The following is a 20,288-nucleotide window of genomic DNA, read 5'->3' on the forward strand; positions in this document are numbered from 1 at the left end:
TAGAAGCGCAGGCAGCAGCCCTCACACCTTAGTGTGTTAACTCCTTACGTCCCCCGGCCGCATTCCAACCCTTCACCACCTATTGCCTTAAGTTAGAAAAGAGGGCAGAGGGGAATACACTAAAATGACAAAGCTAAGGGAAAGAGTAAGATAAGGAGAAAAGAGATAAGCGACGTCTAGATATTTTGACTAGATGATGGCTAGCTGTTTAAGCAAACACCTTTGACGATCAGTCTTTCGATGGCAACACAATTACTACTCAGCTTCCTAAACAAATCAATCCAATTTTCAGTTCATGCAAAACACGAGGAGCGTTAGGTGAGAAAGGCTGTCACGTTCATCAGTTGGTTGAACTACTGTCCTACTCACTGATCCATTAAAAAGGGATTATGAGATCCTAATGATATTCAGGGGTGAATTCAAAGGCAAGCACTAATGAGGTGATGCCCATTTGATATGCAACAGCATCACCGTGTGTTAATCAGAGTGGGGAAACGCCAAAGAAAGGCTTGTGAGTGATTCATTTACATTACATAAGCTCAAGCAGCATACACACAATGACCTCTGTTTGAAGTTGTCAGACAGGTATTAATCAAAAGTTTGAGTGCCACTTTCCAACTTCCCTTTATAATGAGTCATTTGGTGGAGGAGGGTGTGTGTGTGTGTGGCGGGGGGGGGGGGTTAATTCCGAAAAGAAAGTTTCACCTTATTGCGTAACAGTCCTCAGATCCCAAATCTGTATCAGCTTTATATTTTAATTTAATTTTACTGCACAAACCCACACAGAATCACTTTTTTCAGTGGATGCTACTAGTTATCTCCCCTGCAGGTTTGCATTAAGCTAAACAAGCCCTAGACATGTAATGCTCTTTCCAGCACCGACTGATGTTTGAAACACGGGCAATGGTGAGACAGAGCAAGAGCCTGAGGGGGGAACGAGCTCAAATTAGATTAACTAAATTCACAAAGACTGTCCCCAGCCCCTGCTGCACGGTTACACACATCCCAACCCACACCTACAACCCCAAGCCCCCATTCTCACGGCCGAGAGGTTTCAAAAGGGCCTTCAGGCAGGACAGGGGCGACCAAATCCCTGTGCTCTTTACTGGATTAAAGATGGCTGCCCCACTAGGGGAGAGGGGCTGTTTTTATACAAGCTGAGCACATCTGTAAACATCTTAAACCCATGCTGACAGAAAAGGTGTGTTTCTGTGAAGAAAACATCCAGAGTCTTATCCACGGCTATTCAAACTTTCAAAAAGGTAGAAAATGGTCATCTCCTTTATGCAAACAAGCCATCCATTTTGCATGACCGCCATTAATCTCCATTTTCCATTTTCACTTCCGCTGATGGACACAAGGGCAACAAAAGCGAGGGCAGGGGGAGGTCTATAAAACGGCCTCATCTTATGAATGACTGAATGACCTGCAGGGGGGCAACATGGTCCTCTGGTAACCCCTATTCACTCTCCTTCTCCCGACCCTGACTGCACAAATAATTCACCAAGCACATCAGCAGGGACATCAGGCACATAAATTACCTTTAACATGAGTTGTTTTCTCTTATTTTATACATATCTTATTAGGTACCTTGTGCAAGCTTTGCTCTTAAACTGAATCCAAGCCTCTTCTGAGCTCAGGCTCACTTCCCCCCTTTTCCTCAGAGCTTTTCAGCCATCAGTTGGGTCTGCAGGTGCAGGCAGGGCCCAATGTTGGGGGGGCTCCTCGGTTCACTAGCTCCATTTTCTATGGTTGAATGAGATACATAGGGGTGTCATAGCTGTGATTCTGCCTCTGTGCCAGTATAAACTGCTACAGCTCAAGCTGAGAGGTGGGGGGATTGGGCAGACATGAGGTATTTTTTTCTTGTTCTATAAAGTATTTTCAAACCATTCTAACCTCCAACTGTACTACAGTAGTGTCATGCAAGATGACATGCACAGCTGGTCAATAAAGTGCAGAAGAATTAAAGAGAGGGGAGGGCAGAGGGGATATAAATACATGATAGACAAAAGGCAAGAAGGTCTAAGGGAGAAAATAGAAAGGTAAAGTCATTGTGCAGTGAACGTTAGATACATACCCCACACATATGGAAGAATCTCACCTGATACCCACACTAGCAGTGCCATGGAAAAGGTCAAGAACCGGTACCAGACATGAGAGAGACATGGCAAAGCAATCTGAACTAAAACTGATGATGTCAGAAGGGAAATAACTTCTTACACATCGTTTGGCACAAACCTTTTAAACAGTTTTTTATCAGATTTGACCGGTAATTTTACACACACAGTTTTTATATTCCAGAGGCCATTAAAATTCAAGTTAATTTAGATAATGCTTTAACATGATTGCTCACATAACGCTTGATTTAGACCTTTGCTGTAAACCGACGTAGTAACTTATGAGGTAACTGGAAACCCGTTTTACCCTAAGCGGTAACCTTCCAGTAGCGTCACGTGCACCTCCTGAAAAGTGCAACTACATGTCGACACAGCCTGCAAATATTGTGATATTATTTCTTCTGCAGTTTAGAATTTATCACTTAGAGAATAACAATTACTGTCTCAGTATAAAGATGAATAATAATAGTGTAAATATAAGGACTCACAAATGTCAGCAAATTCCTGGAGGGTGATTGCCGAAGCTACCAAAATGGTTGTGAGGGAATGTACGAATAAGTAAAAAAAAACCTGAGGGACAAATGTGTTTGCCTCTGGAAAGGAAAAAACTGACCACAAAAAAGAGCCGGGACCCAGGAGGCAAAAAAGTCCCCACATATGAAACATCGGGACAAGGCCACACAGTATTTAACATGTAAACACATACAAGCACAAATGTAAGCAATGACATCGGCCCCTTACATTAGTCTCTACAAAACTCCCCGGGGAATTCTATACCAGGGATAAGTGGCCAGCGGTGTTTATTAAGAAGGCTACTGAGCGGCAAGGCTTGCATTTAAAAGTATTTGTTGCTACTGAATTGGTCAGAGCAGCAGATAAACTCAGTAACATCCAGTACTCCAGTGTTCATCTGTGCAATCTCGTTGGGAGTTGGGATGCTGTGTAAAATGAAAAAAGACAAGGACTTGCTTATTTTAGCAAGAAAATACCAAACTATATTAATCATGTAAATAAAACCGCATGGCTAGGTATTAAGCTAAATTGACGTGGCTGCACTCCAACAACAACATTTGCAGTATTTTCTGTTTCATTATGAGTCAAATAAATGCAGTGATTTTTTTAAGCAGCACAATTCCAACACCCTGCAAGAATAAGACAACACCTCCTGTTCAAAACTAAAACGATTTGTCTTATTTTCCTTCTGCTCAAATAAAGAAAGTGATTGAAAAAGAGCATCTGAGATCTTCTCACTTAATGCATAAAGTTTAAAATCAATAAAATACTATTTTTATTTAGATTTTCTACAGCTTCCTAACAATTTCTCATAAAAAAGAGTTGCGACACATGTAATAAAAATTCTACAAAGGCTCTGATTATTGTTGTTGGCTATAAAGTCATGGAGGTTAGCACAAGTCAATTTTTAGCATGCCACATACATGTAAAGTATTTTTAATGAAAACGACGCTTGGTTTTACTTTGTGAAAACTCAGTCATACAGTATAGTGAAATTCGTGTGGATGCAAACGTTGTTCTGTTTCACTGCATGTAATACATCAAAAAAGGCTGTTCCTGTAAACATCAAAGGTGACACCTATTCTTCCAAACCCATTGTAAATTAAGCTAACAAGCAGCGCTGCAGACAACAAGAATACACACACTGACGCATAATGAACTCATTTACAGGAACCCGACGGAGTGTGATGGCGATGGGATTAAGAGGTCTTTTCATAATAGCATCCATTAACAGGTTTCAATCAAATGCCACATATGCCATCTCCTCTCTGGCAGATGTTTACATGACATAACATGTAATAGGTCACAATCAAACACACTATTATGTTTGGATAATCTAATCTTCAAGTTAGAACGTGACAGATTAGTTCAGAGTAGCTCATTCATTTTCATTCATTGAGACAAGTCGTTTCCAAAACCAACTCAAACTGTTCTTATCATTCTTCTTATACTGTGAGGTCAGACAATGATCAATTCGATTTCCATACGAACTTCCATCCATTTTCTTAGTATTGGCACTAATAAAAATGTAAAAATACCTACTAACTATTGCATACGAGTTCTGAATTAACACCTCCCAAAGTATTTCTTTGTAATAAGGGAAATGACTTGGCCCTACAAGCTACCCTCAATTAATCCCTAAATCATCTTCTTATTCTTCTATTTAGTATGTAACTTATTTTATGTACAGAGTTGAGAAAAATAATTAAATTCACTGACAGTGCAGAGGGAACAGCAGAAATTTCACAGACCACCCACAAAGCTTTTTATTTGTAAGTAGGATTAGGACCTTTCAAGGCCTTCTGAAAAGCAAGAAAACAGATAGCAAGACAAATCAATACTATCACAGTTCTAATCTGGTAAACCACAGGATGACGGAAATGTATTTGGGATGGCCTTAAGGTTCAGTAAGTGGCTGGGAACCAGTGCTGTAAACCATGAGATACAGAGAAGAGATACTGATCAATCTCCCTGGGTCAAAGTAAGATGAAAGCTAAGACAATGGTTATCATGTACTCACCAGGTTTCACAGGCAAAGCCCAAGGGACTTTTGACAGTGAATTCACATTAACTTTTTCTTTCTTTCCTGTTTTTAAGCAAGTAAAAAAAAACTAGCTCAGGCATGCAAAGTTTATAGAATAATCACGATTTCAATTACAGAAGTTTAAAACTTCATACAAAAATGAAATTATTGCATTTTTGCCACATTCTCAGTCCCATATTTTGTCCTGTCCTCTTGGAGAAAAGGGACAAGCAATCTAACCTAATACATCTTTCATACAGTGCCATTTATTATGAAATAATGCAACAGCATAACATGCTGTTGCAAAACTCACCTTTGCAACTTTTTATTATCCTGGTGTAGATCATGCATGAGTCTGACATTGAAACTCACACACCAACATGTTCACGTTTTGGTACTTTCCACAATCAGACACTTGCATACTTGAAAGCCATGTATGGATCCAAGTAGATTTGGAACTATACCGATTTTTCCCTATAATAAAATATCCAACTCTCTTTTTCTTGTTCATGTTATAAGTCAGGCTATTCAAATCATTAGTAAGTGTCCAAAACTTTAAAACAAGCTTATCTAATTCTGCTGATCTTAACAGAACTTAACCCAGACAATCACAGTTCTCTGACTGAAGAGAGGGCTTGCAGTTTTGCACGAGAACTAGATGTCTGTTCAAAGAGTATTTCTGCTCACTGAGCCCAACCTGAATTTGAACCCTTTTGCTGGAACTGTCAATGGGACATGGATATTTTTGACTCTCAGCAAAGAATGCTTTTGACCATAAAGAGATTTATCAGCGATAAAGGAAAAAATGTATTGGTAAAGCATATTGTTGACCTCTCAAGAGAGTTCCTCTGTAGCCACAAATAAACAGTTTCCACACCACTAAACAATAATGCATTCAACAAATAATCATTTCCCCTCATACCCTTGTGCTCCGCAGACTCCAAAAAGTCTCTTGGGTCAGAAAAAAATTTGTTTGTTTACACTGATATTCCCTCTTTGTTAACTTCTAAAAGCCAGGACTCCTGAAAGACACAGAGGAAGGAGTAACCGTTGTTATGTTGCTCAGCTTCTTCATGTCATTGAGGCGCTTTTGGAAGTCTCATCCTCACAGAGTGGTGCTCCATTTCCGGAAGCCTGACTTACTAATCCTCTCAGGCGAAAAGGTGAAAGGAAAGAACAAGGAGAAAGGGAGAAAGCGGTACGTGGGAAGGAAGGGCCATGTATGCTACAACATTCAAAATGCCTGGTTGAAAATAATCCCATAAAGCATGCCGCCAGCGGCCTGTTGAGAGGAAGAATTAGGATTTGCGTTAGCCAGATAGGCTGTTCAATTATCCCCTCAGAGGCCTTAACTGGCCCCAGGCCACAGTAAGGACAGAATTTTCATTTGTCAGCAGAACGGGGCAAGAACGAGGCAGATCAGGTTAGAGCATACTGTAGTGCAACACGACAGCACTGCGAATGATATGATACGCTGAAATCATCAAACTAAATGCAATGAGCAAGAAAAAATGCCTGATGAAGAAGCAAACTGACAAGCCAGGAGACATCCACTGCAGCACTGCTGTCAACATGTTATCTGAATCAGAATACAAACTATGTTTTCTGGGGGCCACTAAGATTAAAAAAAACAAAACAAAAAAAACAACACAGGGTTGTGGCTGCGGCTTTTAACAGGGTGTTTGTTGGGTTCCTGAGAAAGGGGTAGGCTCTGTGTGATTTGTGATTCGCACGCGGGTGGGAAGAGAAGCCTTTTAATCTGTGCCCCTGGACTCCGCTTCCCCTCACTAGGGGAAAATCAGTAACATGAACGGCTCAACCACTGGGATGTTTATGACCCGCTGCAGGGCCACACAGCGTAAGAGATCATTTGTAAGAGAATAGGTACAAGAGCGGGTGCCCTCCCCTTTACTAAGCTGCCTCATCCAGCTTCTTTTATACTCCCTGGTCTTCTCCTCATATACCCTGTACCCATTTATTGTTCTACACCACCTTTCTCCTTTTAAGATTTATTTAAACATTTTTATATATCAGTTCAGAGCTCCATCCTAGGTTTATAAAGAATGGATACAACAAGAGCCAGCTTTCAGGAAAGAAGCCCCAAAGAAGCTAGGTCTCAAACAGGTGCAAATTCCAGTGATGCCTGCGTGCACTTGGACACTATTGTGCCTCTTTAAAACTGGGCCAAGACACTCACTGAAGGTGATGGCCAGCAGAGATGTCTGACAGCTAGACCTGCTTTCATGCAGGCAAAAGCATTTTTTTTTACTGTGATGGTATGCGTAAGTAAGGTAGACAAAGTGCAGCATGAACAATTAATATTTGTATTTATTATAACTTCTTATACTTATATTTTAAATTTAATGAAAAAGTAAATTGTGACACAGGCACAGGGTTTTCCATCTTAAGCTCATCTTGCAGACTGTGGAGTCTGGAGGAAAAAAAAAAATGTACCAGACGGCCCATACCAAAGGAGAATTCAGAGGAGTCTGGAGCTGTGTGGGTGGGTGAGCACTCATTTGAAGAAAACTCCCAATAATCCAATTAAGCACATAATTTCCTTTAGTACACAGGAACTGAATCGACTGTCAGAAAGCAGCCGAGTCAGAAAAAGTGAAAAGTTAAAAGGCTACGGACAGAGGAAAGGGTAAGAAAAGACTTCTCTGTGTACTGTTCAGCTGCTGCACCGAACAAAACGCAAACAAAGCTTTAGAAAAAGAGGCTTTAGATCTCTGCAAACATGGTGGGGCCTCCCGTGCTCCACTTTGTAACTGTCCTGCTTGGCTGACGATCAGCTTCCTTGCCCAGGACTAGTTTTTATCCCTTGACCAAGAGCCAAGTTGTCTTTCACAGTATGTGTGAGTGCGAGTGCACGCGTGCTTGAATATGCATGAGAAGAGTGAAGGGGCTCCTTCACTGCGCAGTGTTCTATAGCTGGCCTCATATTCACATAGAAAGAGAACAATGACAAGATGAAGAATAATAAGAGAACGGAAATCTTCATTTGTCAGACAAAGCAACTTGGACCACATATCGTTAATTCTCTGATGCCCGTTACAGATCTCTGATTATGTGAATATTTTTGCAAAAATAACATGGAAATGATTGAGTGAATGCACTCCATCAAAGAGAAACAGAACCTATAAAGGAATTCTGAACATCTTTCTTGTAAGTGATCATCTTCCCTCTTGAGGCAAGGAATCTCACACTAGCCAGAAAAGGAGAAAATGGGCATAGCAATTTTAACCTCTTCAAACTATTTTCAACATATCTGATGGGTTAGATCATTTAAAACATACACAGATCAAAGTTTTCACTAATCAAAATTTAAAATCTCATCTGAAGTTTACATTATACTAAAAAAAAAAAAAAAAAGATCTCAAGTAAGTTTTTAAACTCTAAGTCAGCCTTTATTTATATACGATGACTGCAGACTTTGTTTTGACAGTGACGGTTGTCCAGCCTTTGAATAAAGACAGGAAGGAAGGAGCAAATGAAAAATGAGAAAAGTACGAAGGAAGGTAAAAGAAAAGGGAAACTGGCTCAGTCTCTCTAAGACAAGCTTAAACTGTGAAAAGGGGTGCTCGGCTTTCTTTTTCAAGCTTTCATATCCTAAAAAGATCCCCACTTAATTCCCCGTTCTTCATTTCCTGTCCAGATGGCCAAGGTATCTAGAGTGCAAATGTAGCTGAATCACTGAAGACTTTCACGAGTGAGTTGGTGCAGGAATCATGTCGGTTAGAGGCATTTTCCTGGTTTCTTATACATCACTAAAACTATTTTTTCAAAAATAATAATTAAAAAAATCCTGAACTCAATGAGGGTCAGTTTGAGCTCCTGAAAAAATAACATCCTCCGTTATATGGTAATAGTGTTAGACATACAGAAACCACACACATTAGAAAGAAAGGGGTTAACATGAAGGCTTTATGGGCCCCTTGCCAAATACTGTACTACACTTGAGCTCATGGTGAAATCAAAACATCTGCTCACAGCATTAAAACAGTCATAAATATTATAGCCTATAGCTTAGAAAAACATGCTTTAGGGATTAAAAAAATACAAACCTTGCAGCTGTGGAGAAGTTTTTAGCACTTGTCTGCACAGGTACGTTTAGAAAATGACAGGATCTAAGATGGTTTAAAGCTAGCAATAAAGACAAGTATTCTAATTTAATACTTTGAATCTTTATTTTTTTTTTTAAATGCAAGAAATCACTAACAAAATAACAAAATCTTTGAAAAAATGTTATTGGTCATCATGCTTTTTAGTGTAGCCTAAAACAGATAGCTGTCAGGCCAAGCGGGGCTTAGCGAGAGGACAGCCTTAAACAACCGAGGTGTAGCCCAGGTAAGGTGGGATTGAGGGCTGCTAAAAAGATCAAGCCTTTTAAAGCCTTTTGCAAGCAGACATATTCCAGCCAAATGCTGCAAGCTAATTGACAAATCAGGTTAAATCATTCTGTTTTGGGAAGCTGTCTAAATCCCATTACGGCGAAACAGTAACTCAGCTTAACCACAAATATGCAGAGTCAAAAAGTGTGACAGAAATTGCCTATAAAGTGCGCTCTCTGCACTTTCCACAACACATTGACTTTGCCATATGAACCCCACGTTCTTGGCATCTTTGCTTATGCCATTACACAATAGTGTTCCATGTCAAACGGCAAGCTGGTCCTCTCAGGTCACCAGCCAAACAGAAATCACAACCTCAAGTTTAATATCCAAGTCAAAGAAAACTATGCTTCTGGCCCCGCAAAAGTACAAATCTAGATCAACAGGAAGTCAAATGGCTTTCACTTGAATGTCTTTTCTACCGCCGTTAGGACTTCATAAATATATCCCAGAATATAAAACACCTAAAACTGGGCCCTTTTGCACTGCATCTGACTGACAAGACCGCTGTGGTCCAAATTATTCACAGGCACACACAGCAGGCAAATAGAGCACTTGGCTGAGATGTGTGTGTGGTGCCAGTGAGCTGTACACAAGCCAAACTTTTGGAGTCAATTGTCAAGGGCATGCAAGTCTTAGCCATGAAAGCCATCTGGAAAGGGGCAGAAATGCCACTATTTACAGCTATAAATAGAACAAATAAGACCCACAATCAGTGATAATCCCCAAACAATGCAGCGGCTTTGTGGTATTACTTAATGTTCCACATCAAGACTTGGACAATATGTTCTGTTTCACCTAACTGTCACATTGTTGCTTTCCGACCAACTGACATCGAGTACATTTTATGTAGTCAGAGTGTTGGGTCCGCCACGTGACCTTTGACCTGAGTCGGGAGAGTCCGAGAGGAAGGGCACGACACTTTAGTTATGGATTCTCACTTAATCCCTTCATCTGAAGGAGTCCTCTTCAGCACAAATGAGGTGGAGGCACATGCAGCAGGCGGATAAACTGCAGTCGCAATGTAGCTGATAAAGTCAACGAGGGCCCAGTTTATCATTTCATTTAAGTAGTTTCTTAAAATCTATATAAAGAATTTAATTTTGATCAGTGGTTTTAAATTTATACTGAATTGTATTAAAAACGGGAACCAAATGTAAAATATCTATTCTTCACCTCCATCTGGGTGCTGAAAAGCTAACTTGGCACCCCTTCTACCTCCAAGATCTAGCTCTGCATAGACAAACACATGAAGCGCTGCACTTCGGAAGCCGATTCTTTTTACCAAATAGCGTTTCCCCCTATGGCATTGTGTTTGCTCCTTCTTCCTTGACATGGGGGCAATTTATTAAAATGTATGAGACTTTATCCTACTGTGTTCAAACAGAGCCAAGTTGGGCTTGCCTAAACCTCTCACACACTCTCACTTAGACTCACACACGGAGACACAAGGGAGAGTCAGCTTCTGTAGGAGCTGCAAATATCCATGCTGGAAGTGTGTTTGAGATGAAATGGCATACGGCGAGCCAAAACCGGCCTTTAACAAGAACAAGAACAAAGAAACCAAGCCGCAAAGCTACAAAAACAGAACTGCCAAAACCAAAGGACTTTGTGTATTTAAGGTAACCATCGATTTTTATTTGCGAGTGCTTTATTCTCTCTCAGTTTTTGTTTAATTACAAAACCATCTCATATTTCTTCCACTTTCAGGCACTCAAACACAGTTCAATGACTTACTCTGTTCCCATCATCGAAGCACACAGTGAGGCTGCACGCAAACACTTAAGGGAAAATGTGGTTATTTGCTAAAAAAATAGTTTACTCCCCAAGGGTGGCAAATATACTCAGAGTTGATGCAAAACATATTCAAGAATTAAAGCCCCACTTCCTCCTAATGTTGGAAAAGGGTAAGCAGCAACACAAAAGGGCCTCATCAATGGGGCAAAAATATCAGACATTTGCTCAAATGTGTTGCAAAGCCAATCAAAAGCAGGCTCCCCCCAATATCAGCATCAGCTCTGGGCTCAGTTTTAAACACATACCACTCATTATTGGCAAGTTTGTTCTGGCCATCCACTGGATAGGAGAAGATTATCAGATATCACCCCTCAGTGCTGCTTCATCCTAACCCTAAGGCAACCCTTTCCTCAGACAATAAAGGTGCTATAACGTTATCTGTTACATATCACAGACCTGTGCGCTGTCCTGGGAAGAGAGTATTTACTGATAACAGTGCAATCTTTGTCATTTTTATAGCAGAAGAGACCAGATATGTTATTGTTATAAAACACTTTTTTACTGAGAAATTTTAGACATCAGATATGAAGCTTTCTGAGAAACCCTAAACATATTTTTTCATATCAGCCTCCCTGGCTAGCTGGTGTTTTCTGGGGCTTAAGGCTGGGAATTGAGAGGTTTGTGGCTAAAGGGAAGCTCAGGTTAAGCTCAGACTGCAGATAAATCAACCTCTACGCACACTGCTCTCTAACTCCTTTCTTGTCCTCCGGGAACTCCCAGTTTCCCTGAGCCCAGCAGAGCCGCAAGCTGTCGCTTTAAAACAAAACTAAATCTTCTCCACCACTGGTCTAGAAAAACAACCTGGCAAAAGAACAACACTATATAATGACAATCTATAGAGCAAACCACAAGAAAGGCCATATTTATTTTTAAAAACATGTGCAGTTGGACTGTACACAGCCCCAGTCCCAGGATATATAAATGGAAGATTTCAGAAAGACAGGAAACACCAAAGAAATCATTTTTCATTGATGGTTATATAAAGCATATGCAACCGCACAATGGTTTCTGTATGCATGACTTACGACTCTGCAGCCTTTTCATGGAGATACACACAGAGGACTGTATGCACTGATCTCAAAAGGTAAAGGTGATATCATCAGCTATTGAGGACTGAGGTGCCAGCACATGCACAGAAACACTCTTCTGACATCTGCATTGTTATGCAAAAGGACAATAAATCCCACTAGCTACTTACTTATTAATACAAATGCAAACCTCAACCTCATACCTCATATAGTTTAGGATCCTTTACTTCTACTTTACATGTTAAATTTTAGTAGAAAAAAAAACTTCTAGATCTGAAGTCGCATAGAAAAGTTGTTACAGGCCCTACATCTGCAGTGCAGTTAGTGGTCAACTAGATAACCATTATGTCGTGAAAATTAGAGACATGTAGGTCAAACAAAAGGGGCACACTACTAAACACATAAAATGCTCAGGATCATTTATCATAATTTTCATATATATAACATTATATTCTCTTTAAATGTATGATCTTGTTTAGTTTGTGTGTCTCTGCATGGCATCTGTGATCTTAGCGGGGGTCGAGCACCAATGTGGCATTGATTGTTTGCAACTCTAAGCCTTCCTGGTAAGCCCTCTCCATCGCCCATGATCCTTTCCAATGAAAAGCAGACTTGACCAGGCTTCCATTGCAGTGTAACAGCTCTAAGTGATTTTGTTCTTAACCCCAGAGCTTGTTTGGAAACCTCCAGGGGGTATTGAAAAATGAATTGCGAGTGTTGTGGAAACTTTGCCCTCCTCCCTTCCACTGCCACGGTTAAGAGAACAGATAGTCCGTGATGGGGAAGTGCATCTCACTTAGCTAAATTGGCCGTGTCTCATCCCTCAGTACCTACTGTTCCAGTGGAGTAAATGAGTTTCACCAGGTGCAACGTAGGATCTTTAGAGTCCCAAGAATTTTCCGAACTTGTCCGCACCCCTGCATTCATCCTATTGAAGTGCAGATCGGTTAGACACGCCTGAATGGCTTTGGTCAACACCTCACCATTACCAAACCCTGCTCTGAGTTGTGCAGCAGTATTTCTGATGAGTCATTCAATATAGCTCTGGCACAAATCTTCACAACACACAATTTCACTATATAAGGCGTCACATTTTTTTAAGAATTTGGATGGAGGGCAAATTGTCCAGATGGCCCTAACTCAGCAGTAGCCATATTACCTTTCAAAATGCCGTCTCAGTCCCGAGTTACCATTTACCTGCGGCAGCAGGGCACTTCCCTTTTGATTTCTGCACAGTTGCTCTGATCTGTCAAGCAGAAAAATAACCAGAGGCTACTTCAAAGGCCAGGTTTCCTCGCAGTGGCTGCGTCCTAAATGCTACTGGCTTCATGCGAGGAGCCAGAGCTAAAAGGCGTCTTTATATGAAAATTGGTTTCATTAAGATCACTGGAATCCTTTGAGGATCAGCGCAAAAAAAGAAAACACATGTTGACAAGCACAAACGTCTGCACCTTCTTATAAACATGAGCCACCACTACTCTACACAATGCGTTTAGGGTAGTTTTCCCCCCGTCAATTTACTAAGACGGTACACTACTCATAAAGCAAATGTTAAAAAAAAAGTTTGAGACAGTTTCTAAACAACAAGACCCTGTTCTCACACCGCTAAGACACATTTATAGTCTCCATGTTGCTGAAAGCATACCCTGTACTCTAACATTTTATCTTAAGAGGTGTTTTATAGCTTCCAGAGGGAGGCTAAGAGGAAAAAGGATCTATTTATGTTTTTAAAAAGCTAAGGTACATATGTTGCACTTATGGAAAAAAACACTAGTAATCCTGTTTGAATCACCAATACTCCTTGCCGAGTAACTCAAAGCCTTATATAGAAAAAAATGTCAGTACCAACCACATAAAAAGTCAAACTGGATGAAAAAAAGTCTAACAATAAGACATTTACGTCAGACAGAAGGGTCAAATTCACAAACAGACAGGATAAAAGCGATCAAAGGTGCAGATTCTAAAGATTTAGACAGACTCAACGGTCCTTAATTTCTGGGGCTAATTTCAAGACACTTAAGCTGGAATGTGAAACTGTGGGTCAGCTGCTTATTCACACCCTTCAGGATGGCTTGAAAAGCTTTCCAGCTGTAGCTTGGCTGCAGAAATATGTCCAAATCCTGTCAAGTCAACTGATATCTGAGCATGGAAATTATTAGACGTCATACACGAGGAGACGGGAGAACTCCATGAGGGAGGCATTTTATCACAGTCCAGGCTCAGGACCTGTTGTGCTTGTTCTCTTCCAAGGTTACAAAGGTGGGTAACCCAGTCCATCAAGCAGTTCCTTATCTGGCTGTTGATCAAACCCTTGGGAGTGTGCTGTAATTTCTTCACACTGACTTTGACACAGAGGGTTTTGGTGTGGTTTGGTCCTACCATTAAAAGCAGTGCATGGTCTATACACCTATACATTATACAGGAGTGAGATTTAAAAAAAAACATGTCATCAGTGAATGGAAAATGAGGTGTTTCTTAACACCACATGGGGTCTTGGGTAAATTGACTGCTATCAAGTTCAAGCTCTTTTCCACGTTAGATGCTTTGTCATCAAAAGCACACAGGGAGGATTTCAGCTCTCAGCTGTAGGTCTTGTATATAATAAGTTACAGTTAGGCTACCATAGCTCACTGAGCTCTTTGCGGCTTTGCTTTCAGAAGAAGTGAAGACATTAAAGTCATCTGTTTCTGGATGCATTTTGGAGGATGGTTGAGTTATGAGTTTGGCTCGTGTTACCTGGCTGTGCTGGAGCTGACCTGAGCGGGACCTACAGATTAAGGAACCATCTGGGAGCTGCAACCTGAGCCCAGGAGAGGAGGAACAGGAGGGCCTGGCCAGGATGTTGTTTTTCCTTATTTACAATAATGCATGGTGCATACATGCACATGGAAATTAGCCACAACGTCATGTTTAAGACCAATTTAACCCAAAATGCCTTTTAAAAGACCAAAGCCAACCAAAGTAATAGTTGGTATCCACATTTCCTTCAACTCCACACATACACCACAGAGCTATGAGTGCAATGCCAATCTAATTAGCTCCAGTGATCGTCAAAACAGTTACTGACTCACTGATATAAGACAGACAGATTAAAGTCAAATGGTGGCTGACATAATTTCATTTGACTCAATTTATTAAAAAAATAATTCACTTAATATTCCTTTATTCTACTCTACTTTTATTACAGCTTCTGCTTAGTGCATTCAGCTTTATTTATTAGTATTTCCATTTACACATTAAAACCTAAACATCAAATATATTTCAAGAGAAACATTAAAGAAGCACCAAAAAGAAACAAAAGACAACTAAATACTATGAAACTACTTTTTCTACAACGTCAAAAAAAATACTCAGACAATGAAACCAGCTGGCCAAAAGTCATCTCACGTGTTATATGATCAGGCCAAAATCCAGGATATACAATTTCATCATAAACAAAGTGTTGTCTGTCTTTCATTACTTCACTTTTGCCTTAACGCTGCAGAGACCAGTGGCTGGAGACCAAGGGACAACCAAAATTACTGCGAACGTGTGCAATGAAATTGTGATCTCATTGCTTTTGAAATAGTTGCTTTAGGGACCAGGGCTGCAACCAAGATCACAGAACTTAGTTGAATGATCATCGTACTTAACTACTTCAGCATATGGTAAATCATTAATAACAACTGAAACTTTTGGAACATCACAGGATATCTTCTTACTCTCCAAAAAAAGTAGATATCCCGAGAGTAAAAAAAACTTTTTCTTATTCTCAGAAAAAAAAAAAACAACTCTTCATCAAAGCAAGAAACCATAATGTCTAAGCTTAGCAATTAGAATATTTGGGTCAGTGACATTGAAAGCTGCAGTAAAATTCAAGAATACAACCCCAGCTACTTTCCTTTCATGTATTAACCACTGATCCATCATGTGTACTGAAGCAGCGCTAGCAGAATGCCATAGTGTGTGAGCCTGCTGTGCTCATGTAAACAGATCATTAATGCTAAAACAATTTATCTGACTGTCCTCACAAGTGACTTGCTTACCACATGGAGTATCCCAATAGATGTAGAGTCAGAACCAGTAAAACCTGCTTATACATTTCTAGATTAAACATTTCTTTCCAAAGCTCTGAAAAGGAAAGCAGAGAAGCTGCAATCTAAAACATTATTTTGAAGTTTTAGATTTATATACCAGAAGATGTTTTATCTGACAACTGACTCTATAGTGTGGTGGTTTTACACATTCACCTAACAAGCAAAAGATCCCTGGTTTGATTCCGGAAGAAGACACAAATCCCTTTGTGGTTGTGTCAGGAAGCATCAGCATAAAATCATAAAATATGTTTCAAACACCCAAAGCTGCCCACTGTGCCCCGCCCCCTTTAGAAGCAGCTGAAATGAGCTTTGTTTGATCCTATAAAGACAGAAACATCTTTCTTGCCCTTAAGACAACCTCTGAGGAAGTTGAATTAAAGCAAAAGTATACCATTGTCCAAAAGAGGATTTGTTTCTTAGCAATTCATTTCCTATCTGGAGAGTTACTCTACATACACCAAAAGGACCTACACCACTGTCGATTTTTCAGTGAAGCAATTCATATGTGATATTTCCCACCAGTATAATAAATCCTCTACCTCATTTATTCAAATTATATTTCAGAGGTCACCGCAAGTAGGAAAATCTTCAGCTTTGTAAAGAATCCTGGTTTTGCATTTAAGAACATTTGCTGTAGTTCATAACAGTATGGCTAGATGTGAAATACAGTAGGCATGATGTTACATTTTCTGGCCCTTTGATCCTTAAAGACAGAGTACATCTGCTGATCGTTTTGTTAATATATTATCCTCTATACAGTTATGGAAAATGAGAACCAAATGCTGTCTAACTGTATTTATGTAATGCAGGAGGTTTAGGGAGAGGCCAATTCATCTTTAAGGGACCAGGTCACATGTTATTAACTGCTGCCCCTTAACCTTCAATATGACTACACAATCTCAGGATCGGGTTAGGTGATGATGATCATGCTCTTCAGAAGTTCAGAAGCTCCTTTCTAAATGTTCCGTGTGATTCTCAAAAGGCTCATTTAGGTCTTTGTGGTGGCAACACTAATCAGTGCGTTGCACACAGGAACCTGCCAGAGCTCTAGAGAAAGGCCTGGTTTCCATCTAAGAAAACAATAATGGCTCGTAATGCCATCAGGACTCTTTCGCTGTCAGAAAACACACAGTGATAGGTCCATTTATGGCAATTATGCTCGTTTTTAAATGAGCCTTTTAGGTCTCAGTTAAAAGGCCCATTCTCCACAACAAATGCCAAAGCAAGTAATCACTTGATTAAAGATCATATGTACAAAAATGACTTCTTTTTTCTTTTTAGATGCCTTGATTTTCCTGCTTTCGGTCAACAGACTGACTTAAATTTCTTTTAGGTGATTAGGATAATCATCTAAGCCCCCTGAATAGGCCTAGACTAGTTAAGATTATGAGTGAAAGAACAGATGCTCCACTTAGAATTTTACTATTCATAAATTATAATGTTCAATCCAATCCAACCTTACTTTTATGCCTTAGTTTTTAAATTGCCTGTCCCACAACTTAAAGACATTTAGACTATAATTTTACAGTTTTAGGCAGAGGTAACAAATGAAATGACTACTGTTAATAATTAAAATGGGGTTTTGGTACTCCTTAGTTTTGACTTGAATTAAATTTTTATGGTGCGAGGTGTCACACTTGGAACAAGTGGGACAACTTTAAGCTACTTAAAATATTTTTCTTTTCATTCTAAAGAGGGAATCATGACGCTGGACAATTTGCCATCAACCCCCCTGGCCACTGCACTCTTAAAATATCATTCACACCATTACAATAGCATCAGTAGCCTGAAACCTTGATGAAAGAAAGGATAGATCCGTGCTTTCATGTTGCTTATGCCAAATTCTGAACCTACAATCCGAATGTCACAGGAGAAATGAAGACTCCTAAAACCAGGTGACCTTTTTCAGAGTCTATGCAAATTGTAGCCTCAGTTTCCTGTTCTTGGTGTGGTCTTCTGCTGCTGTATTCCATCTGATGCAAGGCTTGACATGTTGTGCATTCAGAGATGCTCTTCTGCATACCTCGGTTGTAACGAATGGTTATTTGAATTACTATCAACTCAAAGCAGTCTGGTTATTGTCTTCTGACTTCTAACATCAACAAGGCATCTTCAACCAGAAAACTGATGCTTGACAATTTTTTCTCTTTTCCAGGCGATTCTCTGTAAACTCTAGAGATTTCTGTGTGGGAAAATTCCCAGTAGATCAGGAGTTTCTGAACTTTTTAAAGAACAGACCATCTACAACAACCACGTCACCTTTGAAGTCACTTAGAAACTCCGCCCCCATTCTGATGGTCACTTTGAACTTTAGCAGGCCATCTTGCCTTAATGCAATAAGATGCTGCCATGTGATGTGCAGTTAGCTATTAGCTAACCAGTTTTATCCAATGAACTGGGTGCTGGGTGTATACTGAAACTATACTATATTTGACCTGTAAGTCTTGCTTAATCTTCAGAATAACTTAAGAATTAACAGTAGTCCTGCGACATTTTGAGGACATTACGTCATGCGCATAACCTCATAATCTAAAGCATAACCACACCGAAAACCAGTCAAAAAGTTCTTTTGAAAAATCACCAACATACTTACCAGCTCTACACCACTGCATGCTCTCACAATGAGGCTCACATCAAGAGTCTGCCCACCCATTAGCTGTGCCTACAAGGCACACAACCCACCAGAAAAACAACTATGGACTCCATCTTCCCTGTAAAGCCCCAGTTCTGCTGACAGCTGTGATAAGCACAGGCCTCACAGCTGTTGCACTTAACAAGTTCACCCAAAACACGAAATCAGGATACCATCTGCTACTTATGTCTTTTCAACATCATTAATCAAACTCCCTATTGCCTCATTGATGGAGTAGAAGATATTGTTTCCATCACATCACTGGGAGCACAGAAGCACACACTGTTTTATATATGAAGCAGTTGATCTTTAATGTGTCTAATGGGGTGAGGATTTTGCATTCTCATAAATGAAACCATAACTCAGTAAGACAAGAACTTTAAAAGTAATGGCATTTACAATCATTTGGCAGTACACACTTAAATTCATAAGGCACTGAAAGAAGCGCAAACATTTCTAACATCAATCGTTAAACAAAACCTCAGACTATTTCATCAATATAAAGACAGAGCGAGTTCTTAATATATGATAGTCTTTATTTTTCAGCAAGGCAAAAAAAAAGATTTACTCCCCTACTTCCTGCTCTGTGGAGTTTGATTGTACCCGCTAAAATCTATGGCAGATACACAATCACCACAGGGCCATTACAGAACACCACTAATGGATACCAAAATCGCAAGTAATGACTGTCAGTTGTTGACACGCGCTGTGCCATCCCATAACCCTCAGACGCCCAACAGGGGGTTCTTTGCAGAATTTAATAACAAAGGAATGTTTTCTGTTGAAAGACATTTTACCCTCACTTTTGACACGTTGTGACATCATAGCTAGTTTGGAGCATTTCAAACCTTACACCTGTCCAAATAGACCATTTGTGACATTTTATGATATGGCCATATCGAAAACGCCAATAAGCAAAGACAGAAATTTGAAGAAAACTACCACCAGATTGTTCTAGTGAAAGAATTTGCATTATTCCAACTTTTACCGGAGGGTTGAATATGGACCACCAACATATAAGCGTGGGACATATTTTTTTTCCCTTTGTACAGAAGGCTGGATGTCAAAAACAATAAATCAACAAAACTCAAAAAACAAATATACACACGCAAAATCTTGGCCTTGACTGACTTATTTGACAATATCCTCAAAAGCAAATGACGTGTGACCACCCAGCAATTCTTCTACGGTAGGCCAGAAAGTGAATGCAATAGCAAATTCTTCTTCACAGATTTTGTTTTGATGTGTTTTTTTGGCACATCACAGTTCAATGTTTGAATTCGCAGAGCTAGAAAAACTTTCTACTCTTTACGGTCCATTTCCAAGTCCAGACTTGCTGTCAGGGTTACCGCTAATATAGCAAACAAACGTATCTAACAGTCAACTTAAATTAAATTAAATGTAACAGTTACCAACAGTTACCTTTGTTCTCTAGACATTTCTGCATTAATGACAATATATCTGAAACCAATGTTCCAAAATTCTCTCACTTTCCAGTTATGTCCATGTTATGGCCTAATGGTGTGTTCATGAGAATTTTCCCAGTCAGGAACTACAAGTTTCCAAGGCAACCTTGTTCTACAAGTTCCTGACCCCGTAAGTTAGGAAGTGTCTATGTAATATTATTCAAGGACATGAAAAAAGGCAGTATTGTTAACAAAAACAGGGTCCTTATTTGCACATAACTGGAAGCTGACAAAGGTCT

At 39.9% G+C, this 20,288-nt stretch overlaps 1 protein-coding gene across 3 annotated transcripts in view; it reads right to left on the reverse strand.

Annotated features, from left to right (window-relative positions):
- The window catches only part of sulf1 (sulfatase 1), a 76,304-nt gene that overhangs the window by 34,228 nt on the left and 21,788 nt on the right, over window positions 1–20,288 (reverse strand). Inside the window, exon 2 of one of the 3 annotated variants that reach the window (XM_039617537.1) lies at window positions 1,591–1,746. The exons of the other annotated variants lie outside the window; for them this stretch is intronic. The gene's annotated coding sequence lies outside the window, so the exon portion shown is untranslated. The remainder of the gene's footprint in view (window positions 1–1,590; window positions 1,747–20,288) is intronic. 3 annotated transcript variants of the gene reach the window in all.

This window comes from Oreochromis aureus, linkage group 9 (assembly GCF_013358895.1).
Source record: "Oreochromis aureus strain Israel breed Guangdong linkage group 9, ZZ_aureus, whole genome shotgun sequence".
NCBI lineage: Eukaryota > Metazoa > Chordata > Actinopteri > Cichliformes > Cichlidae > Oreochromis > Oreochromis aureus.